General features: G+C 44.8%; 2 pseudogenes; both read right to left on the reverse strand.

Annotated features, from left to right (window-relative positions):
- Window positions 1-951: 951 nt before the first annotated feature.
- On the reverse strand, window positions 952-3,047 carry LOC123149174 (BTB/POZ and MATH domain-containing protein 2-like; annotated as a pseudogene).
- Window positions 3,048-9,186: 6,139 nt separating this feature from the next.
- Window positions 9,187-10,503, reverse strand: LOC123151552 (uncharacterized; annotated as a pseudogene).
- Window positions 10,504-21,868: the final 11,365 nt, after the last annotated feature.

Below are 21,868 nucleotides of genomic sequence, written 5' to 3' on the forward strand. Positions count from 1 at the left end.
AATTGTTCCTACCTGGTTGAGTTCTGTTTGAATCTACTTTCAGACATTGTGTTACTACTTAGTACTGGGTTTGTTGGCATGATTTTTCGATGGTGTAGACACAGAGCAGTTGTGTATGACTCGTTTATGGCTGTATAATGTAGTATTAGCTTGATACTTCTACACACTCTGTATCGAGAAATAAAGTCATGTGATCCTTATAACGTTATTTTTCTCGTTATCTTATGTTCCTCTCGTTGGCTTAATCGGAAACAGAACAGTCTGGGTCAAGGCTTTGCCTAGATAAACCTGATCAGGATGAGGGACCAAACACATAGACAAGGAGTCAAAAGAAACACATAATTTGGTGCCCTATGATACAAGAAAATTCCACCATGTGTATGCCTAAATTCTGGCAGGATGCTGTGGACTGCAATACCGCATACAATTGCGCAAATCAGACATATAAAGTGGCCCTTGGCCTATTAACACAGAAAACCCCTTTGCAACTAGGACAATCACATGGTACTAAATATGATGTGACAACGTCATCAACAGAACTCCCAGCATACAACAATACTACAAGGTAAAACAAACACCAGGATTGTGTGGCTGCACCCTGTAGCTGAGCAGAACAAATCATGTCTGCACACTCTGAATCATCCTACCCTTTAACATAAGCATATTTTTACCAAGCTGGGCACACATATGTATCAGCTTGTGCAAATATTGACAAGCACAGAAGAAGAAAGATACCAAACTTTGGACCATTTAGCATTAAATTAGATCAAATTGGAGAGGAAATGCAAGCATTAAGTCGCCCATAACATATATAGATGGATACTAAGTTTTCCATTTTAGGCGAATACAGACACAGGTTTCTACTAGACCACACATGCATGGCAACCATAAACAGAGACTACGGGCATGATAAAAACTTGGACCTAGCTAGCACTCCTACCTGGTTATCCTTCAACTCTTTCTGCTCCGTGCAGACTTGAGAAGCTCAGGCAACACCATAGGACAGCTTGCCTCCAGATGCTTATATCCGTCCGTCGCCAACACAGCATCAAGGATTGCAGGAGTACTAACAATGAAGTCGACACACTTAACCTTGAGCTGTGGGCAGTTGTGCTGCTCCGCTAAAGCCAGATTGTCGCTGCCGTGTCGACACTAATGCCATCAGAGAGCTTTCCTTCGCAGATCTGCTTGGGCCTGTCCAATCCATACCTGTCGGCAGCTGCAAGCAGATGCTGAGCCAGCATCGTCACTCTCTCATGCTGAAGACTGAATTCCAGAACCGAGTCAGTGTAGATGAAGTAAAGCAACGGCTCGAATACCTCCGCTTTCATGTCCTAGATCTCCACACAACGAGAGCTCGTCTCCTTCATGTCCCCAAAGAACTCCGCCATAAGGACAGGGGACCTTGCAGCGAGAATGAGCTTGTGCGCAGCGAAAGACTTGCCGGACACAAGAAATGTGACATCCGCTTCCATTCCACTGCGCAGGAGTTCAGCCAAGTGGTCTTGCAAGCTAGGTGATGACCCAGACCCAGACACCTCTTTAGCCGAGGTTGTTGCTGGTGCTGGCAAATCCTCCTTAAGCACGGTGATGGTGCATTCCACAGTAAAAGAATCATTTCGGAGAAAACCAGATAACGGTGAATTTTTGTCAGAAAGGACCACATAGGTTTTCGTATTGACAGAAAAGACCATCTACACACCATATTGTCAAAAAAGACCACCTGCCCGTGGCGGCACGGCCGGCAGCCGACACATGGCACCTGCCGCCACCAGCGCAGGCGGCAGCCTCGGCTGCACATCATTTCTCGTCCGCGTGCAGATGCAACGGAACGGAGCGGCCCAAGTGGGCCCGGCCGCCACTGCCGAGGCGGCAGGTGCCGCTGGTTGCTACTGCGCGACGGGACAACACTCTGGAAACAATCCTCGGGCGTGGATACAATACAACTGCATGCATGCACGTTCTATTGAATAGTGTATTGTACAGACTGCTTTATACTCCATAAAAAACGATGGACTGAGGATTAATTGCAGGTCGGCCAAGAAGTCGTGGCACTACGCAGTAGCGGCGGCAGGAAAAAGCAAAGCCCCAGACAGCCTTTGGGGCACTGTAGCACTGTAGCTACAATGATTCTCCAGTACCCAAAGGAAATTGGTCTCACGCCCCAGGCAGCGGCCCGGGCTGCCTGGGCCTGTCTCCGCCACTGGCACTACGTACTACTAGTATACTGCCAAGTGCCAACAACGGCTCGTTATACAGAATCCTATACTGCTGTCTCTTTTGAACCTCATGAATCCCGGCCCATGCATGCAAGCAGCAGTACCAGCCGCCTCGAGGCGTGGCGGCAGCCGACACGTAGTCCGTACTGCCGCCGCAGGCAGTGGCGGCAGGACCCACCTAGCCCGCTTCCGTTTCGTTGCGTTTGCGCGCGGACGAGAAATGCCGTGCAGCCAAAGCTGCCGCCTGCGCTCGTGGCGGCAGGTCCTGCCGCCCCAGGCTGTGGCGGCAGGTGCCACGTGTCGGCTGCCAGACCTGCCGCTACGGTGTAGGGGGTCTTTTTTGACAATACGATGTGCAGATGATCTTTTCTGTCAATATGAGAACATAGGTGGTCTCTTTTGACGAAAATTCGATAATGGTAGCTTGCCTGTTGATATGACACGAACAGGAGGTGAGATATTTTCTAGGGCGACAGGCGAGCACTTTACAAGATAGCAGAATGTCCATGGGCGGTTAAATATCCATGACACGCTCCCCCCTAATGGTACACGGGCGCCTGTGAGATCAACCAAACGACAGCTGAGGTTGGCCCTCACAATGGACGGGCAGGTGTCACTGAGAAACACAAGCTTGGCTGCCACGCACCGAGTGCCATCTGTATCTCTCATGGCAGGGTAAATGCAGATCTCCCACTCGTACCCACCAACGTTCCAACTGGATCTGATGCAATCCCCATGGCCCATTGTTTCGGTGGTGCAGTAGCCGTCAATCCTAAGCAGCTTCACCGAGCGCACGACATTGGTGATGTCCTCGCAGGCATTTTCCATGGTGAAGGCTGGATGGGGAATACAGGGGAAATTAAAAGTTTTTTCTTTTGAGTCAGATCCTGAAATGTAGACGTATCCAGCGTGGGATCCTCGTTAGGACTACTGATAATACAGGGTTACACTTGAGAGCGCGGCGGAGTGGAGGCGACGAGCAGACCGGGGGGAGATTACTCACCGCGCCACTGGACTGGAGTACGGGTAGCCTCCCAGCGTGCGCGGGGTCGATCAATTGGTCTCCCGGCGTCCGCGGAGAGGATCAATGCGGATAGATCCGTGCTCCGGGGGGCGGATTTGGGCTCCGACGAACCGCACCAGCCATGTCTCGTGGAGTGCGGTGGCGAGGAAGAGCCCTGGGAGTGGGGTACGGGGGTGGAGGCCGGCGCAATGAGGGATCGAGGGAGAGAGGAAGAAGAAGACTGCGGCGACTGCTGTTGACGGCAGGAAAATGGAGTGGGAGGTGGGTAGTTGACTCAAAAAGTCAGTTTGGAACCCAGGTGCATTGGACTGGGTTTAATAAAAAAAACTTTGATAAAAAAATTATTTTAGTTCTTTCATGTAATTTAGATAAAGCATGTATAATGGGTTATTTAGTCATAAGACATGTAACTACATATCTTTAAATATATGTTGAGAGAAATCACGGTAAAAAATCATCTCCTAATTAAGCGAAAGCAGATCCTTTCTTCTGGGTGTCTCTCATCTTACAGTTTTAAGAAGTTAGTTATAATTCTTTTAACATGCAAAGTATCTACTTAACGTCCCCCTAAACAATGCATTTAAGTCTTTTCTCCATCATGCAAAATCTACCACATAAACAAGTCATGTATTCATTTATAACTTATAAGACTAGTCATAGTGGGGAGTAACATACATTAGTGTCATGCATATAACACTAGTCTATGTTACTATCTTCATAGTGGAGAGTAACATAGAAGTAGTGTCATAGGTGGTCGTATTTATTAGCTTATAGACTCATCTTGCCTTGGGAAGTGTTATGTGATGGTAACATATTATGTTACTCTAAACACCTCTTTCCTCATTAATTACATGCCACATAGCCAAACTTATTTCGGGGTACGTTATGTTACTAGCTAAGTTACTCCCACTATGACCAGCCTAAAATAAAATTGTTTTTTGCACTATTCTAAGTCACATCACATATTTATGTTAGTCATCCTTCACATTTTTATATGAAATGGCATTTTTAATTGTAATTTAAAAGTTTTATTCTATTTTAAACACACTCTTTTATTATTTTTCAAGCTTATACTTTCTTTTCATGACATTTAGTTATTTTTAACAACTACTTACACATTTTTTTAACAAAGTTATCGCAGCAACACGCGGGGAGAGAGTCATCCCACTACTTTATTTATCTTGACATGCACACATGCCAACTCAACTATCATGCCATATCAGGAATCATGCAATTAAACTATCAAATTTCTCTGCTCTACCGTGATGCCATGTCATCACTTATGTTTTCATTTTTTTTTCTTTGCTTCAGTTTACTAACCGTAAGTTCATTATCTCCTTCATGCAAAAAGAAGCAAGAAACGGTTGGTTGTTCACGTCCCCACTATCTCATTGATATTCAACTTCTCCACGAAACAAGTCTAGGAGTAACAGCTGAAGGCACTGCTTCATTTCCTCATAACATGTTCTTCTCACATGAGTTTTTCTAATAAATAGCAAGGACCTCATCACTTGATGATGATTCATGATTTTTTTCTTTTCCCTTGCTCGATCTCTTTCTGTAGAACCCAAACCAACATGGGTACTATACGACTGTACATACCTAGAGGTTCAGAGGCTGACGTTGGTGCACAAATACCATGACACTAATTTAGTTGTGGCCGTAGACAGCCTTGGTGCCGAGATAGGGATAACAACAAGGCAAGACGAGAGGGCGAAGCACTACATGTCATCGACCATGCCGGTCAAATCGGACGAGGCTCCACGGTCGCGGGGCGCACTGCCACTGAGAATGTTGCCGCGAGCAACACCATGAAGCCACCTCGATCAGGCCATATGGCCCACTTTCTCCCGCGGCGCCATACAGCCCAGCAGGGTCACGCATGCGTGTGTCCTACATCTCTTACTATTTCTCCAGCACTCATCACTAGTCTGATTTACATCTGTTACACAAGCATGTCATTGCATTGCGTCACCGCCTCTAGGTTACCTGATTGGCCTCCATCTGCACGCTTCACCTACTCCTCACAACATCTGTTGATTCAACTACATCACATCCAGTTATTGTAAAGGGGGAAAATAGCCTTCAGGTACGGCTCTTAACTCTCGTGCTTCCTTTGTACTATTTCTAGCATAAACTGCCACGACGTCTATTTTACGATCTAGATGCTATACATACATATAGCATTATGTAGTCACATATCCGAGAAAGTTTAGCGATGAGAGTTCATCCAAGGTGCAGACATGTAATTTGTATTGCAGTATTAGTTGCTATTTTTTAGTAGCAGCACATGAGATGTACTGTCTTCTTTCCATTGAGATGATCAAAGGTAAGATCCTCTGCAAATTCGGTTAGGGAACTGATCTTACTAAGTAGGTTGATTTCAGAGTTACACATTAAATGCAAGCCATCTTTTGCTGTAAAACATTTTTATTTTTTTATTCTTGTTTCCCTTACCGTGTGCCCCTCTCCTTCAAATTGTTTATTACACTATCATCCACTGCAACGTGCGGGGTATTGTCTATAGTTCATCTCAACATTATTCTACGTGGCATTGCTAAGATAGCGCCATTGTACGCACCCTTAGTACTCTTGGGCATTTCAAAAGCGGAGCCTTAAGTCATCAGCAAACATCTAAACCAAGTAGTCTAGGCACTGCAAGTCATCCAGCCAGCCAGGTCTCGTATTTTTTCATGTACTAGTCTGACCGTCGGTTTTCCCCTAAATTGGAATCAAACCAAGGAGGCCTGCGGGAGTCCAGACTTACACCACGTAGGACTCTGACACCCCAGCTCACACATATGTAGCGGTCCAGACTGTTTCGGCACCAACCCTCCCCCTTTCTTTACCCTCTCTGCTCTGATCCCCGCTGTTCCCCACCCCAATTCCTGCATGTTTCGCTTCTGCCGCCGCATGGACCTACATGAAGATCTGCCGGAGCCAAGGGAGGTGGAGAGTCCATAGAAGCTGTCCACCCGGAAGATTAACTCGACGACACGGCAAGCCCGCCACCTAAAAAAAGAAGGCAAATGATCAAGAGGCTGGCAAAAAGAAGGGTGATGGGGATGGCGGTCAGGGCCGGGGACGAGGGGCGTCGGCGTCAGAGCCGTCAATGCACACGTCGTCCTAATCGGAGCAATATCAGTCGCCTTATTTCTATGCCACCAAGCATCTCGACCGATAGGATTAGTCCCTGACCTCCGCCGCCAGGTATGTGTCGTATTATGTCGACCTCAACGCGATGCCATTTTATTTCCCCGACTCGTCGCCTCAACTTGTCTGGCCAGGACGCATGGCATTGTATGTTTTGTGCAACATCCTGACTCATGGATCGAATATATTTATACAAATTTGTAACAAAGTTAATAATTGGTTCATGTGGAGATTGAAAGGGACCTAGCAATAATTGATGGTGAATTTCTCTTCCAATTTTGAGCATGCAAGCTTAGTGTGTTGTTTGAATGCTTTATGCATGTTCGATCTCTTTTCGTGAGCAGGTCATGACCAAGTCTTTTTTTTTGATAAAGGACATTTCACTGAATTGATTTATCAAGGTGATACAACCCATCTAAAGAATGTCCAACCTATGCATAACATGATGCACACACCTAACAAGTCCAAACGACCGAAAAATAAACATTGTTTTGCGGCAAAAATAAATCAATCCAACCTAGGGTGGGGCAGATCCTATACGGGGATTACACCGCCATCCATGGAGGGAGAAAACCTCCCTGGCCGTATGCTCCATCCATGTAGACACCGTCATAAAAAAGTCTCTGGTGTCCGACTTCTGCAGGATAGACCAAGTACGGAGCCATCGCGCACATGCATGAAGAACCTGCATAGGAGAAGAAAACACATTTATTATTGAAAACAACATCATTCCTGGTAAGCCACAATGCCCAACATAAGATAGCCGCCCCCACAAGAAAATGTGCAGAAAATAGTTTATCAATGTCCTGTAACCAATTGCCGAACATGTTACGTGCACTACGTGGGGCGTATAGATTTGAAGCTACTTGAACTATGGCCCATACTGCACGAGCAAACTTACACTCAAAAAATAAGTGTTTAATAGATTTGTCATGTTGGCAAAAGACACGTGTCTTACTACCTTGCCAGTTACATCATGTCAGGTTATCTCTAGTTAAGCTGACCCCTCTACTTAATTAAAAACCAGAGGAATGTCTTCACTTTTAGAGGTATTTTTAGCTTCCACAATTTTTTGTTATCTACGGGAACATCAATATGGGCCATCACATCATACAAGGACTTGACTGAGAAACTACCCTTTTGATGCAGTTTCCATCGAAACTTGTCTCACTCGCTTATCAGTTGAATATCCTCCAGACGAGAGAGTAATTCATTCCATGTTGCCAGGTGAGGGCCAAAGAGGTCCCTACGAAAAGAAATATCGGGGTTTTATTGTTCTAAAACTTGGTTGATCGTGACAAATTTATGTCTGACAATCCTGTACCAGCTAGAATACTGCACCATAAGCGGGGTGGCACCTAGCTAGGTATCTTTCTGGAATCAAACATGAGAACCATCCCTAACTGAGAAAGTACCAACTTGAAAAAAGAATTCCTTGGCCTTCATGACACCATACCAAAAATGTGAATCACCGGGTTTGCAATGAACTTGAGAAATGGCTTTGGACCACACATATTTGTTACGAATGATTTCCTGCCACACTCCATTCTCAGTGAGTAATTTGTAAACCCATTTACTCTGAACAAGTCTTGACTATCCTAGCGAGTGCTTAAGCCAAAGATCTCCAGGAATGCAATTTATGCTAGGTATGGACATTCACTTTTTGCTAAGATATCATCCCATGAATGCCATTGTCATGTGTATGAGTGACTCATTTGCAGCTAGAGCATCATTCTTCATAAATTACTCTTGTCATCATGCATCTACTACAAAAAACCATAGGTCATTAGGAACAACATTTCACAGGCTTATGCTATAGTTCACAAGTTCATATCCTTTTCCTCGATGATCATCAATTGAGATAGACAGAATACCCTAAGAACTGAAAAAAAAATACATCGGATGTGCAGAATAAAAGGTTAAACCACGGATTTTCGGCTGTGAACAGATAAATTCACAAAATTCATTTTTGTCAAGAACTACTTCCTCTATTCCAAATTAATTGAAGTTCTAGGTTTGTCCTAAGTCAATTTCTTTTTAAGTTAGACTAACTGTATTGATAAATGTGTTAAGATCTACAACATCAAATAGACATGGGACAGAAATATATTTTATAAAGACATTTTAAGTTAGACTAATTTGGTGTTTAGAAGTTAATGTACTTTTCTATAGACTTGAAATATTTTAGATGCTGTGAAATATTTTTTGAGTTGGCTGACATTTGAAATATTTTATGAGCTAGTTACTGAAGAAATAAAATGTCTCACTCGTTCCTAGCAAAAACTCAAAGCCTCACTTGCTTCTGACGAAATTATTTGGTTATTCTTTTTTTAGGGTTATTTGGTTATTCCTATGATATGGCAGGGATAGGCAAACCAAACGAAATTCCCTTTTAACATTGATTTGCCTCTAGAAATCCATAACTCCCTTTCATATTTAGTTTCAGAAGTAATGTTACTTTGCTTCTGGGACATGTTAATCTTTTCTCCTTTCTCTAAGGTTTTGTTGATGACTTGGCGAACATTTGAAGTTTAATTATTCTACACTATGAGTTAGTTTAAGAAATATTTTCCCCTCACTTTCTGTCGCAAAAAAGACAAACAAATTTGGTTGTCACGATCGAGTCATGGGTAGGCCAAACCAAAGCCAGAGTTAAATAAATTATGTATAGATGGCAGCAAGAGAAACTCATTTTATTGGTTGCTGCTACGTACAATCACAGCCGTTGAACATCGATTATATACAATCCCATTCTTTTCTCTTCTCCTAGAATGGAGCAGTTCTTGGAAGTCAACTGGCCTTGTGGCTCCATTTCCTGTTGCAGTTTTGCACACAGATCGCGGCGTCAGCTGCATCTGTAAAAATGCAATGCAAGAACAGAAATGGTCAGAACAGAAGAGAAGAAACGATCCTTGTCAAAAGAAAAAGAAACACACAGATTCAAATTCGTCAATTCAAAAGATGAAAAAGGAATGTGGTCAATATGGTCCTGCCGTCTTACCTTCTGGCCCCGTCGTCCAGCCACAGACGCTCAGGCTCAGCTTGCAGGCCATCCTGCATGTGTCGCCGTCGTCGTCACCGAGAGCGGCCTGGCCAGTGCCAAGGCTGGAGCTGCAGTAGTTGACGCAGGATGGGATGCAGAGCCAGCGCGGCGCGTCCTGCCTGCACTCGGAAGTGTTTGCACTTATATTTTTGTTGAGGTTTCAAAAAATGTTTATGTTTCAAAAGGTGTTCACTTTTTCAAAGTTGTTGGTTTCTGCTTAAATAATTTCGGCCAGTCGTCTGGTGTAGTGGCTAGTGAAATCAGGTCAACCATGCCAGGTCCTAAGTTTGACTCCACGGCATGTTTTTTGTTTTGGAATTATTACGTCACGCATTAAGAAAAACAAAGAAGGAATTTTTACGTCTCGTGTGAAAAAAAACTTGCTACATGTCTGGTGGGCCGACCCAGTCGATTCCGCAACCAACAATCTAAAAACAATTTTTAAAAACATTACTTATGAAATTCCAAAAACATATTTTAAAAATGTAACACAATTTTGAAAATCTGAAAAAAATCATAGTATCTGAAAAACTGTTGGTATTCTGAACATTTTTGACAAATGTGATTTTCTTGAAATCACGAACAGTTTTTTTACCTGTGAATAGAATTTTAAAATTCCACCCATTTTCTGAAGAACACAAAATGAATTGAATTTGCGCCAACAATAGAAACCAGGAACATTTTTTAACTTCTGAACAATTTTAGAAATGTGTGAACATTTTTTAAACTTCACGAATTCTTGTTGTGTTATAGTGGGCCGGCCCGGATTCTTGTCCGTGAGAGTAGCTGGTTATCCCGGCCGGGATTATACTATTCTCAGTTTGCCAAACAGGTCTAGGGTCCAAAATAGACCGGGATTGCAAGTTCAGAGTGCCAATTTCTGGGATTCAAAGTTTAGGGTTTGATTTAACTTTCGTCTACAACTTCAAGGTTTATTTTGAACTTTTTCCGTCTCTATAGCAGTGGCAGAACTCGGACATGGCTGCCACCTACTGCTGCTCCACGAGGAGCAGGAGCGCGCACAGTGCGGCCATGGCGGCCACCCTCAACTTCTTGGCCTTCATCTCCTTCCTCGAGCAAGCTGTGGCCTCTTCTTCTCCTGGATCAAGGGAGGCAGAGGAGATAACTGTGTGCTGAGAGTGTGAGGCTGTGTGGGTTCTTATATGGGCAGTTGGGCACCAGAGCTCCGAGGACAAAACCGACATTTGACCTTTGTAATGTATTTCCCGGTAAATGAAATAGGCATGATTTACCTTAGCATCGCCGCCAGGTTATCTGGCGTGTTTTCGTCGAATGGATGATGGGCAGGTGGAGTGTCCTGTAGCATAACCTTGTTCCTGAAAACATGAGTAGACAAGCACTGATGGAGCTGCCTGTATTGATGTAGAAAGAAAACAGAATGCAGTTCAGACACACTGCTGTTTATATACCACTAAAGGTTCAAATTCTAATACTAGTATGTCTTTAGCTGTACAGCACTACAGCTATGCTGGGATAAATCAGGTTTCCTTGACATGGCAGCAGATAAACAGTTTATGCCAGAGCAGCACAGAGCTGTAGAATGGAAATTTGCGAAGGCAAGCTCTCTGATGGCATCAGCGCTCTCTGACGGCATCAGCGTCTACACGGCAGGGACAACTCTGGTTTTAGCAGAGCAGCACAACTGCCCACAACTTTCCTATGGTGTTGTCCGAGCTTCTCAAGTCTGCACGGGGCAGAAAGAGTTGAAGTGTAAAACTGAAAACTTATACCCACTTACTGCTCGAGTTTGCGCTCCAGTTTGATTTAATTTAGGGATAAATTACAAGGTGATTCGTGTATTCATATGTGTGCTCAGCTCGGTAGAGACTCATGCTTTTTCAGTGATGTTAAAGAGTAGGATGATTCAGAGCATCTCTAGCAGACTCCATATAATGCCGATCCACAAAACTCGTTTACAGTTAGCGGAAAAACGGTTTTGCGGGCTGGTGCGTGCGCCGGTGGAGTTCTGCTATGCGACGAAAACAGATGGATTTTTATCTGAATTTGACACATATGCCACATATTCAGAATTATTAATTGAATAGAAGATAAAATGTCAATATTACAATACAACAGTCATCCAATTTACAATAATTGCTGAAATCACCGAAGCAAACTAACTAATTCAATACAAAACTTGTCCCGAATACAAATCACACATGAATTAAATGAAATGAATACAAAAATGGAATGAGTTACTACCCAGCCCCTTTGCCAATGATACTCAACGAGATCCTCCCGAAGCTGAAAGTGGGTGTTTGCATTTTCAATCTCCCGGTAGGTCTGAAGAAATGTTCAAATACGGTTAGGGTCTCTAGTTGGTTTGACACGGCTACCCACATTGTCATAGAAGAACTCCAAGTTCATGCCTCTCTCATCTTCGAGAATCATATTATGAAGAATAACACAACATGTCATGATGATTTTCAAGGATCGCTTGTCCCAAAAATGAGCAGGACCATGAACAATGGCAAACCTAGATTGCAAAACCCCGAAGGCTCTTTCAATATCTTTTCGGGCTGCCTCTTGTACCCTTACAAATTCACATTGTTTCCTAGTTTTGTGGTCTTTGATGTTGTTGATAAATGTGCACCAAGAAGAGTAGATACCATCTGCAAGATAGTACCCCTTTGTGTATTCATGCCCATTGATAGTGTAGTCGCAAGCAGGAGCATCACCACTAGCAAGCCTAGCAAATAAATAAGACCGTTGCAACACATTGATATCATTGAGAGTACCCGGCATACCCAAAAAGCAATGCCAAATCAATAAATCCTCGGATGCTACGACCTCTAGCACAATTGTTGCATCACGAAACTTGCCACAATACATTTCCTGCCATGCCTTCGGGCAGTTTTTCCAAGTCCAATGCATACAATCAATGCTTCCTAGCATGCCAGGCCAACCTCTTCTGTCACTTGATGCCATCAACTTTTTTGTGTCTTCCTCGTTGGGTTCCCGAAAATATTCAGGACCAAAGACATGGATGATCACTTTGACAAACCTACGCACTGACTCAATTGTAGTATCTTCACCAATGCGAAGATACTCATCGGCATAGTCAGCCGGAATGCCGTATGCAGTTTTTCCAAGTCCAATGCATACAATCAATGTTTCCTAGCATGCCAGGCCAACCTCTTCTCTCACTTGATGCCATCAACTTTTTTGTGTCTTCCTCGTTGGGTGTCCGAAGATATTTAGGACCAAAGACCCGGATGATCACTTTGGCAAACCTACGCACCGACTCAATTCTAGTATCTTCACCAATGCGAAGATACTCATCGGCATAGTCAGCCGGAATGTTGTATGCAATTACCTGCATAGCTGCCGAGAATTTTTGATATGCACTAAATCCCTTCAAGCCCGCGACATTTCTTCTTTGAGTAAAATACCAACAATTGGCCTCGCAAGCTTGCACTATTTTTACAAAGAGGGATCAGCGCATTTGGTACCATCTCCGGAAGAGGTGCGGCGGATATGTTGGATTGTCCGCGAAGTAGTCTTGCATCAACATCTCGTTCCTGAGATGGCGATTTCGAGGAATGCAAGGACGGCCGATGGTTGATCCTCGCCGTCTCTTTTAGGCGCCCCTGTGGCGTGATTCCGTCTGGAGATTTGGTTGGAATCGCCGGCGGCGGGCGGGCAGAACCAATGACGGGCGGCTGCGGAAGGGGGTGGGGAATGGGCGCAGGCTGAAACGTCCCTCCTGCCAACCGCTTTTCTGGGATACGGGGCACCGTCAGGTCGAGAGGGAAACCTGCATTTTCATGGTTGGAGATGTGATTTTACTGCGCCCCTCAAAATTTTTTATGGGTCCGACGTGTTTACAGTGTCTGATCGAGCAACATTTTTCGCGTGGACCTGTATTTTGACGATTATTTTGCGGGTCGGAGCATTATACGGGGTCTGATAGAGATGCTCTCAGAGTGTGCGGACATGATTTGCTCAACTGTAGGCTGCAGCCACAATGTCCTGGTGTTTGTTCTACTGAGTGTGCAGTATCACTGTATGCTTTCAATTCTGTTGAACACATTGTCACCTACAAATTTTGGAACGGCGTTAGGCCAAGACCCAACACCTGAAACGGCGAAACCAGCCTATTACTGTGTCTGATTTGTGTAGTTGTATGCGTCCCACAGCATCCTGTGAGAATCTAGGCATAGCCGATGGTGGGAATTTTTTGTCTTGGCCACTCTTCCTGATGAGATTTATCTAGGCAAAGCCTTGACCATGCCTTCACTGTTTTTGAGGCAAAAATAAAATAAAATAATAATTGATCGCTTGGGGCTTCTTAAGAAAAGCTTGATGTAACTCATGCAATGCAATGGAAGCACATGTAGTACTCTCGTTATGAACCGCTTCACAACATGTTCACCGGAAGAGTTAATTACACTTTTTGATACATGAACTTGCACTCGATATACATATCTTTATCTTTACCTAATATTAAAGGACGGAAGCTTTCGTGGTTCTCCATAAGTCACCCCTTTATATCCGTTAACACCACAAAGATTGATGGCTAAGATTTAAAAGAAGGATCGTCTCTTACCCGCAACACGTTTACGTCCGATCAATCAAATATCAAATCACGTTCGTTGTTTTTCGTCCGTCATTGCATTGGATCTCCGCCTAGGCCATGCGTCGCTGTGCTGTTAGGCCTGCTCTGTCCCTCGCATCCCTGCCGTTTTTTCCGTCCGTAAAAATCACAGGTCCCTAACCTACCGATACCCCTTCCCAATTCCGTAGCCTTGCAAACCCTAGCTAGCTGCGCCTCAGCGGAATAGGCTTCGCAATGGTGGAGAGGAGAAGTCAACTTGGGATGTTCTAGGCGTCGCTGCCGAAGAAAAAGCGCAACCCCAGTACGTCGAAGGGCACCTCGGTGCGGCGAGTGCGCACGCCGGTCGAAGCAGCCGCAGATGTCATGCCTCCCCTACGAGTTCTCCGGCTTCTGTGGCCGCCGGGCGTGTGCGAGGGGTTCCCGGAACATGGCCAGGCCATGGAGTGCCCTCCCTCATAGGCGGCGCAATTCAGCGTGCTAGAACACGTCAGATTCGGCTACAAGGTGATGGTATGGAGTATACCGTTGTCGGCTTGCTGCCTACTTCTACATATCACGGCAGCCTGCAAATTATTATCGATTTTTTATTCTGAATTGATGTTCGTCTTCGTGCTTGGTTGGGAGCTCTGCCCAGTGTTCATCCATGACTAGATTGGTCAACAATGGGAAAGCGAGCTAGAGGAATATTCCAACACCAAGCCTAAAAACTTGATTCTACCACTATATAAGTATTACTTTCTAAGACCGAGAGCTTAATTATTCTCAATTCAACCGGTCCGTCCGGGCACGCAAAGGTCTGATGCATGTACCTACAATCAGTACTTAATTTTCTTAGAAACCATGTTCATACATCATACTATGTTAGAAAGATCTGAATTAGTCCATCAATTCCCCTTTTAGAACTTACTGATCTGAATTCCCCAGTTAGAAAGATCTGAATTAATTCATTGTTTTGGGTGATCTGGAGTTGATTCCAGATGTAGCTATTGAAGAACAATAGAATCTTAAGCCATCAAGTCAGCTTCATAATTGCCTTGGCATCTTCGATGTGGTCACGATGCTGATACTCGGGATTTGGAAGTAACTTTGCTCGATACAGTAGCTGAATCTGTTGTGTCCGCGGAGTGCCTGCACGCCACCTCAGGGACTCTGATGTGAAGGTAGCGTATGCTATTATACTGTGCTTGTACTCTGAAATCTGAATTGTCAGCTGTATCGTTAGTGTGGAACTGCAGTAATCTGCCGCACTAGCTTGCATCTGAACTGTACATTTAATAAGTTCATACTTGAGAGTTAAGACAGAGCACTAATCTGGCTGGGGCTCTACTATTGTTGACATGATATTTTAATTCTTGTTAAATTTGTCCGTCAACATGCATTCATCGTTTTCTGTTACTTTTTGTCCAGGCACTCATCTTCGTATATGCATGCAGAGCAAAGGAATCCACTTCATGAGTACTCCCAGCAGGTAAGGTTGCATGTGTATTCAACTATTCATGGTGTGAAATTTGGCAATGCAATGCCAAGTCAGGGTGCGAGACGAGACAACTTTCCGTCCGAAGCCGGCGGCGGCAAGGGTGTGGGGCATCAGGAGGAGCATCCGGTCTCAAGGTTCTGGTATGTACGAAACAAACCTCTCTCCAATGCAACGTCGCTGCTGTTTATTTCGTCTTTTAATTTTGGCAGTAGCTTTGAGATCGGGGGCCAAACCTGCATCCTTTTTATCATTGTTTTTTATTAGATTAGCATGGAGCGAGCTGTGCAGGGAGGCTTTCCCCTTTAAAGGTCATACTGTTAATATCCAAATGATTCTAGGCGTGGTGGCCGATGTCCCACACTCCCACTGCTTCATTGTCGTCCGTCTCAAGGACTATTTCATGTGGTTGTTCATGTGGTTCTTCAGAATAATCACTTGATGTACTAGATTCAGGAATTATCTCAGAAGATATTCTAGCAATGCTATGCATATCTTTCATAGGAAACATATTCTCAAAAAATGTTGCGCCACGAGACTCCATAATAGTATCAACATGCATATCAGGTACCTCGGATTTAATCACTAAAAATCTATAACCAATGCTATGCTGAGCATATCCTAGAAAGATACAATTTACCGTCTTAGGTCCCAGTTTGCGTTTCTTCGGAATTGGAACACTGACCTTAGCCAAACATCCCCAAGTGCGCATATGAAAGTGATGGTTTTCTCCCAACCAACTCCTCATAAGGTTTTTTCTCTTCTTTATTCTTGCTTGGAATTCTATTCAGGACATGACACGAAGTCAACAATGCCTCCCCCATCATGCCTTAGATAAACCAACAGTGTCCAACATGACATTCACCAAATCGGCCAGTGTGCGGTTTTTCCTCTCAGCAACCCCGTTTGATTGGGAGGAGTAAGGAAGCGTCTTCTCATGAATAATACCATGTTCCTCACAAAATTCATCAAATATTTTAGGAAAATATCAAAGTTTAAGATCGTGGGCTAACCCATTTCGCGACTGGCTCATGCAAACGCTAAAGCCGCTATAGCCGGAGATAGCGGCCGCTAACCCAGTTCGCGGGAACAGTAACATGTGCACGTATATCCCCCATCCAAACCAGTACATGTGCATATTTATCTCAAAAAGCAGGGGATTTTTCAGCAGAAAACAGAGGACTTTCTTAAGCAGAGGAAGCAGAAAGCAGAAGTTGATGGTCACAGCTGGTTCTTGTTCTTGATCTTCATCTTCTGCTTGTTCTTCATCAACATTTGTCACCACCTGGACCTGAACCTCCAACCTGAACCGCTATACCTGAACCTACAAGTTTGCAATTCAATCCCAAGTGCCTGACGTGCTGCTCGTGGTCGCGGAGTCGTGCAGAGACCCCTCGTCGCCGGTTGCCTTGCCGTGGTCGTTGCCTTACTGCCTCGCTACCTTGCTGCCTTGCCGCCTCTCCCGTCATCGGATCCAGTTTCCGGCGAAGCAGCAGCCGGCCTGCCAACCGCAGCTAGGAAGAACGGCGCAGCCGCCGCAACCTTTTCGGTGGGAGGGAGAGAAGGGAACGGAGAGACCACGCTAGGTTTCATGGAGGAAGTGCTATCTATTCGTAGGGATTTGGGCTGACCTCTATTTGGGCCTCTCTTTCAGAATTTTGGCCCATCCCAGCGAAACTGAAGCGAACGCAAAGTCAAATCGCGCCGTTTAGCGGGCGATCGCGCGATTAGCGGCAGTTAGCGTTTTTTAAGGCATTGCATCGCGGGGAGGCCTCCAGGCCGTGATTGCGCAGCGATCGCTCACTTTTCGCCCGCGATCTAAAACTTTGGAAAATACTCCCCACCACGATCCGGCCTGAGACGTTCGATCTTTCTCTCTAATTGATTTTCAACTTCAGCCTTATAGATTTTGAAGTAGTCTAAAGCTTCATCTTTAGTTTGCAACAAATAAACATAGAAGAACCTAGTAGCATCATCAATCAACGTCATGAAACATCTGTTTCCACCTTTTGTCAACACACCATTCATCTCGGAATGTATGAGTTCTAGAGGTATCAAGTTTCTCTCCTCGGCTGTCTTGTGAGGCTACCGAGATTGCTTAGATTACACACAACTAGGGAACTTAGAATCTCTGGCAATGGTAAAATTCGGAATTAAGCTCAAACTAAATAGCCGAGACACAGTAAACCAAAATTAACATGACATAAACGAGAGTGCCAAACATCAGCCTCTGAATCAACATTGCCATAAATGTGGTTTAGTGACTTATTATAAATTTTGGAAAGTGAAAAGCGGAACATGCCTCCGCACTCATAGCCTTTACCAATAAATTGTCCAAATCTCGACATAACTACTTTATTGGATACAACCACTACTTTAAACTCATCTCTGCAAAGAAGGGATCCTCTAACAAGATTCTTGTTCATAGTAGGGACATGCTGCATGTTCCTCAGCTGCACAATCTTCCCCGAAGTAAACTTCAGATCTACCATGCCAACACCACGAACAGTAGCATGTGAGCGACCTGATAAGAAGTGAACATAGAGATGTCAGCACACACATGAACGGTAGCACCCATATCAATCCACCAACATGGAGACTAAAAGACTGAAAGTATCATCGGAAAATTACCATACCCATCAATGTTGCTAGTGGTCACGATGCTGACATTATTTGTGCTGTTTTCCCTCTCTTGTTCGCACAATCAGGACACTCCTTGGAAAAGTGGCCAAGCGCTCCACATGCATAGCACTCGAGCCCAACTTTGTTTAGCACCTTCTTCTTCTTATTCTTGAAGGTAGTAGTATTGATAGGACGATTGAACTGGGGCTTGTAGTTCCCTTTGTTCTTGCTGTTGTTATTGACATGGTGATTCTTCTGCACCATGTTGGTGCTAGCCTGAATCTCACCACCTTTGTCACTCGTGTCCTTTGCCCTGGCTTTCTCGTGAACATCAAGAGACGCTATCATATTTTCAAGCGATATCTTCTGCCTCTTGTGTTTGAGAGATGTGGCGAAGTTCCTCCATGAAGAAGGCAACTTTGCAATAATGCACCCAGCCACAAATCTGTCAGGCAACACAAACTTGAGGAATTCGAGCTCTTTTTCAATGCACTGTATTTCATGAGCCTGTTCAACTACAAAACGGTTATTCACCATCTTGTAGTCGTGAAATCTCTCCATGACGTACAACTCACTAGCTGCATCGGTTGCACCGAACTTAGTATTCAGTGCATCCCGGAGCTCCTTAGCGTCTTCGATGTGCATATACACATCGCATAGACGCCCATCAAGGACACTCAGAACACAACCTCTGAAATTAGTATTGGCTTCCTTGTGCTTATTCCGATCTTCATCAGATGCACCCTCAGGAAGACCATTACTGATCAGGTCCCAAACTTTCATGGACTGGAGCAAAAGTTGGCATCTCACTTGCCATCTCTTAAAGTTGGTACCCTTAAAACTTTCTGGCCTCATAGCATCGACAAAACTAGCAATGGTCAGTTCAGGAAATTGCCCAAAATAAGGTTTTTGGATTGTTAAGTAACTAGGCATAATTTCCATGATTAATTCCAGAATATTAAACATGACGAAAACCGCTACTAACATGTGAATCTCAAGCATACTAGAAGCACTAAACAACATGAACAGTAGCAGCACAACATCGCAAAACATGATACTGGCAAACATGCTTAACCAACAAGATGGGACACTATAGTTATACCGATCATTTGCAGATGAGGTAGCCGTTGGTGCAACAATGTTGTTGATGACGACGTTGGTGAAGACTGGTCGCGGAAGATGACATTGTAGATGACGACGAGCAAGATCGCCCGACCTGGACGGTAGGCGAGCTGTGATGGAGACAGCGAGCAGTCGCGCACGTGGCGCTTCCCAAAAACCTTATTCGCCCTCTCCCGTGTAGGATCACAAAGGCGAGTGGTTTTGGAGACCTGCTCTTCCGTTCACTGGTGCATGCCGGCGCTCGGGATGAGGTGGACTACGATGGCGGCGCAAGGAACGAGGTGTGGCAAAACCTAGATTGGTTTTCTGTGTGTTACGGCACCTGCAGGTGTCCTTATATAGCGGTTTTTAAAACCCTAACGGGTGCAACGTGGGAGGCCCACGTCGCACGCCCGAGTTGATTGCGGGAGCGACCCGAACCGAATAGGCTGTGACGCGTCCGTCACGACTCCAGAGTCAGTTTTCCTAAGCAATAGAAATAAAGACCAAACTTGTCTCAGCTCAAGGCTCGAATTCATGAAACACGATCGCGACGTGTCGAGTCGAGTCGAGTCAAGACGAGCGAGCGGCGGCAGAGGAGGAGTGCGCGAGAGGCTCTCTTATTCTCACTCACTTACAAGTGCTACAACACTCCACCTTATAAGGTGGTTTGCAACTCTTCAACTCCCGTGGTGGGACTACACTTCCCACTCCCACCACTTGCTCACACACATGGGCCTTTGAGATTTCAAAAATTGCCTATTGGGCAGCCCTATAAATGGGCCCAATATCCTAATAGATTATTTAAGGAAATATGCCCTAGAGGCAATAATAAAATTGTTATTCATATTTCCTTATATCATGATAAATGTTTATTATTCATGCTAGAATTGTATTAATCGGAAACTTAGTACATGTGTGAATACATCGACAAAACAGAGTGTCCCTAGTATGCCTCTACTTGACTAACTCATTAATCAAAAATGGTTAAGTTTCCTGACCATAGACATGTGTTGTCATTTCATGAACGGGATCACATCATTAGAGAATGATGTGATGGACAAGACCCATCTGTTAGCTTAGCATAAATGATCGTTTAGTTTGTTGCTATTGCTTTCTTCATAACTTATACATGTTCCTATGACTATGAGATTATGCAACTCCCGAATACCGGAGGAACACTTACTATGCTATCAAACGTCACAACATAACTGGGTGACTATAAAGATGCTCTACAGGTGTCTCTGATGGTGTTTGTTCAGTTGGCATAGATCGAGATTAGGATTTGTCACTCCGTGTATCGGAGAGGTATCTCTGGGCCCTCTCGGTAATGCACATCACTATAAGCCTTGCAAACAATGTGACAAATGAGTTAGTTACGGGATATTGCATTACGGAACGAGTAAAGAGACTTGTCGCTAAAGAGATTGAACTAGGTATTGAGATACCGACGATCGAATCTCGGGCAAGTACCATACCGATGACAAAGGGAACAATGTCTACGGTTATGCCATTTGACCGATAAAGATCTTCATAGAATATGTAGGAGCCAATATGAGCGTCCAGGTTCCGCTATTGGTTATTGACCGGAGATGAGTCTCGGTCATGTCTACATAGTTCTCGAACCCGTAGGGTCTGCACGTTTAACGTTCGATGACGATCGGTATTATGAGTTTATGTGTTTTGATGTACCGAAGGTAGTTCGGAGTCCCGGATGTGCTCATGGGCATGACGAGGAGTCTCGAAATGGTCGAGACATAAAAATCGATATATTGGAAGGTTATGTTTGGACATCGGAATGGTTCCGGATGAGTTCGGGCATTTACCGGAGTACCGGGGGGTTACGGGAACCCCCCGGGGAGTCAATGGGCCTTATTGGGCCTTAGTGGGAGAGAGGAGGAGACGGCCAAGGTGGGGGCTCCCCCAAGCCCAATCCGAATTGGGAGGGGGGCCAGCCCCCCTTTCCTTTCCTTCTCTCCCTCTCCTCTTCCTTCTTCTCCTACTCCAACTAGGGAAGGGGGAAAACCTACTCCTACTTAGAGTAGGACTCCCCCCTTGGGCGCGCCATGAGAGGGTCGGCCCTCCCCTCCTCCACTCCTTTATATACGGGGGAGGGGGCACCCCATAGACAGACAAGTTGATTGTTTAGCCGTGCGCAGTGCCCCCCTCCACAGAATTCCACCTCGGTCATTGATACGTCTCCAACGTATCTATAATTTTTGATTGCTCCATGCTATATTATCTACTGTTTTGGGCAATATTGGGCTTTATTATCCACTTTTATATTACTTTTGGGACTAACCTATTAACCGAAGGCCCAGCCCAGATTTGCTGTTTTATGCCTATTTCAGTGTTTCGAAGAAAATGAATATCAAATGGAGTCAAAATGGAACGAAATCAACTGGAGAAGTTATTTTTGGAAGGAAACCTACCGGATAGACTTGGACCCTACGTCAGAAGATGAAGGAGGTGCTCATGAGGGTAGGGGGCGCGCCCACCCCCCTGGGGCGCGCCCCCTTGCCTCGTGCCCCCTTCGGTCCACCGACGTACTCCTTTCACCCATATATACCTACGTATCGTAAAACTTCCAAGGAGCACAATAGATCGGGAGTTCCGCCGCCAGAAGCCTCCGTAGCCACCGAAAACCAATCTA

The sequence above is a fragment of the Triticum aestivum genome, chromosome 7A (assembly GCF_018294505.1).
Source record: "Triticum aestivum cultivar Chinese Spring chromosome 7A, IWGSC CS RefSeq v2.1, whole genome shotgun sequence".
Taxonomy (NCBI): Eukaryota; Viridiplantae; Streptophyta; class Magnoliopsida; order Poales; family Poaceae; genus Triticum; species Triticum aestivum.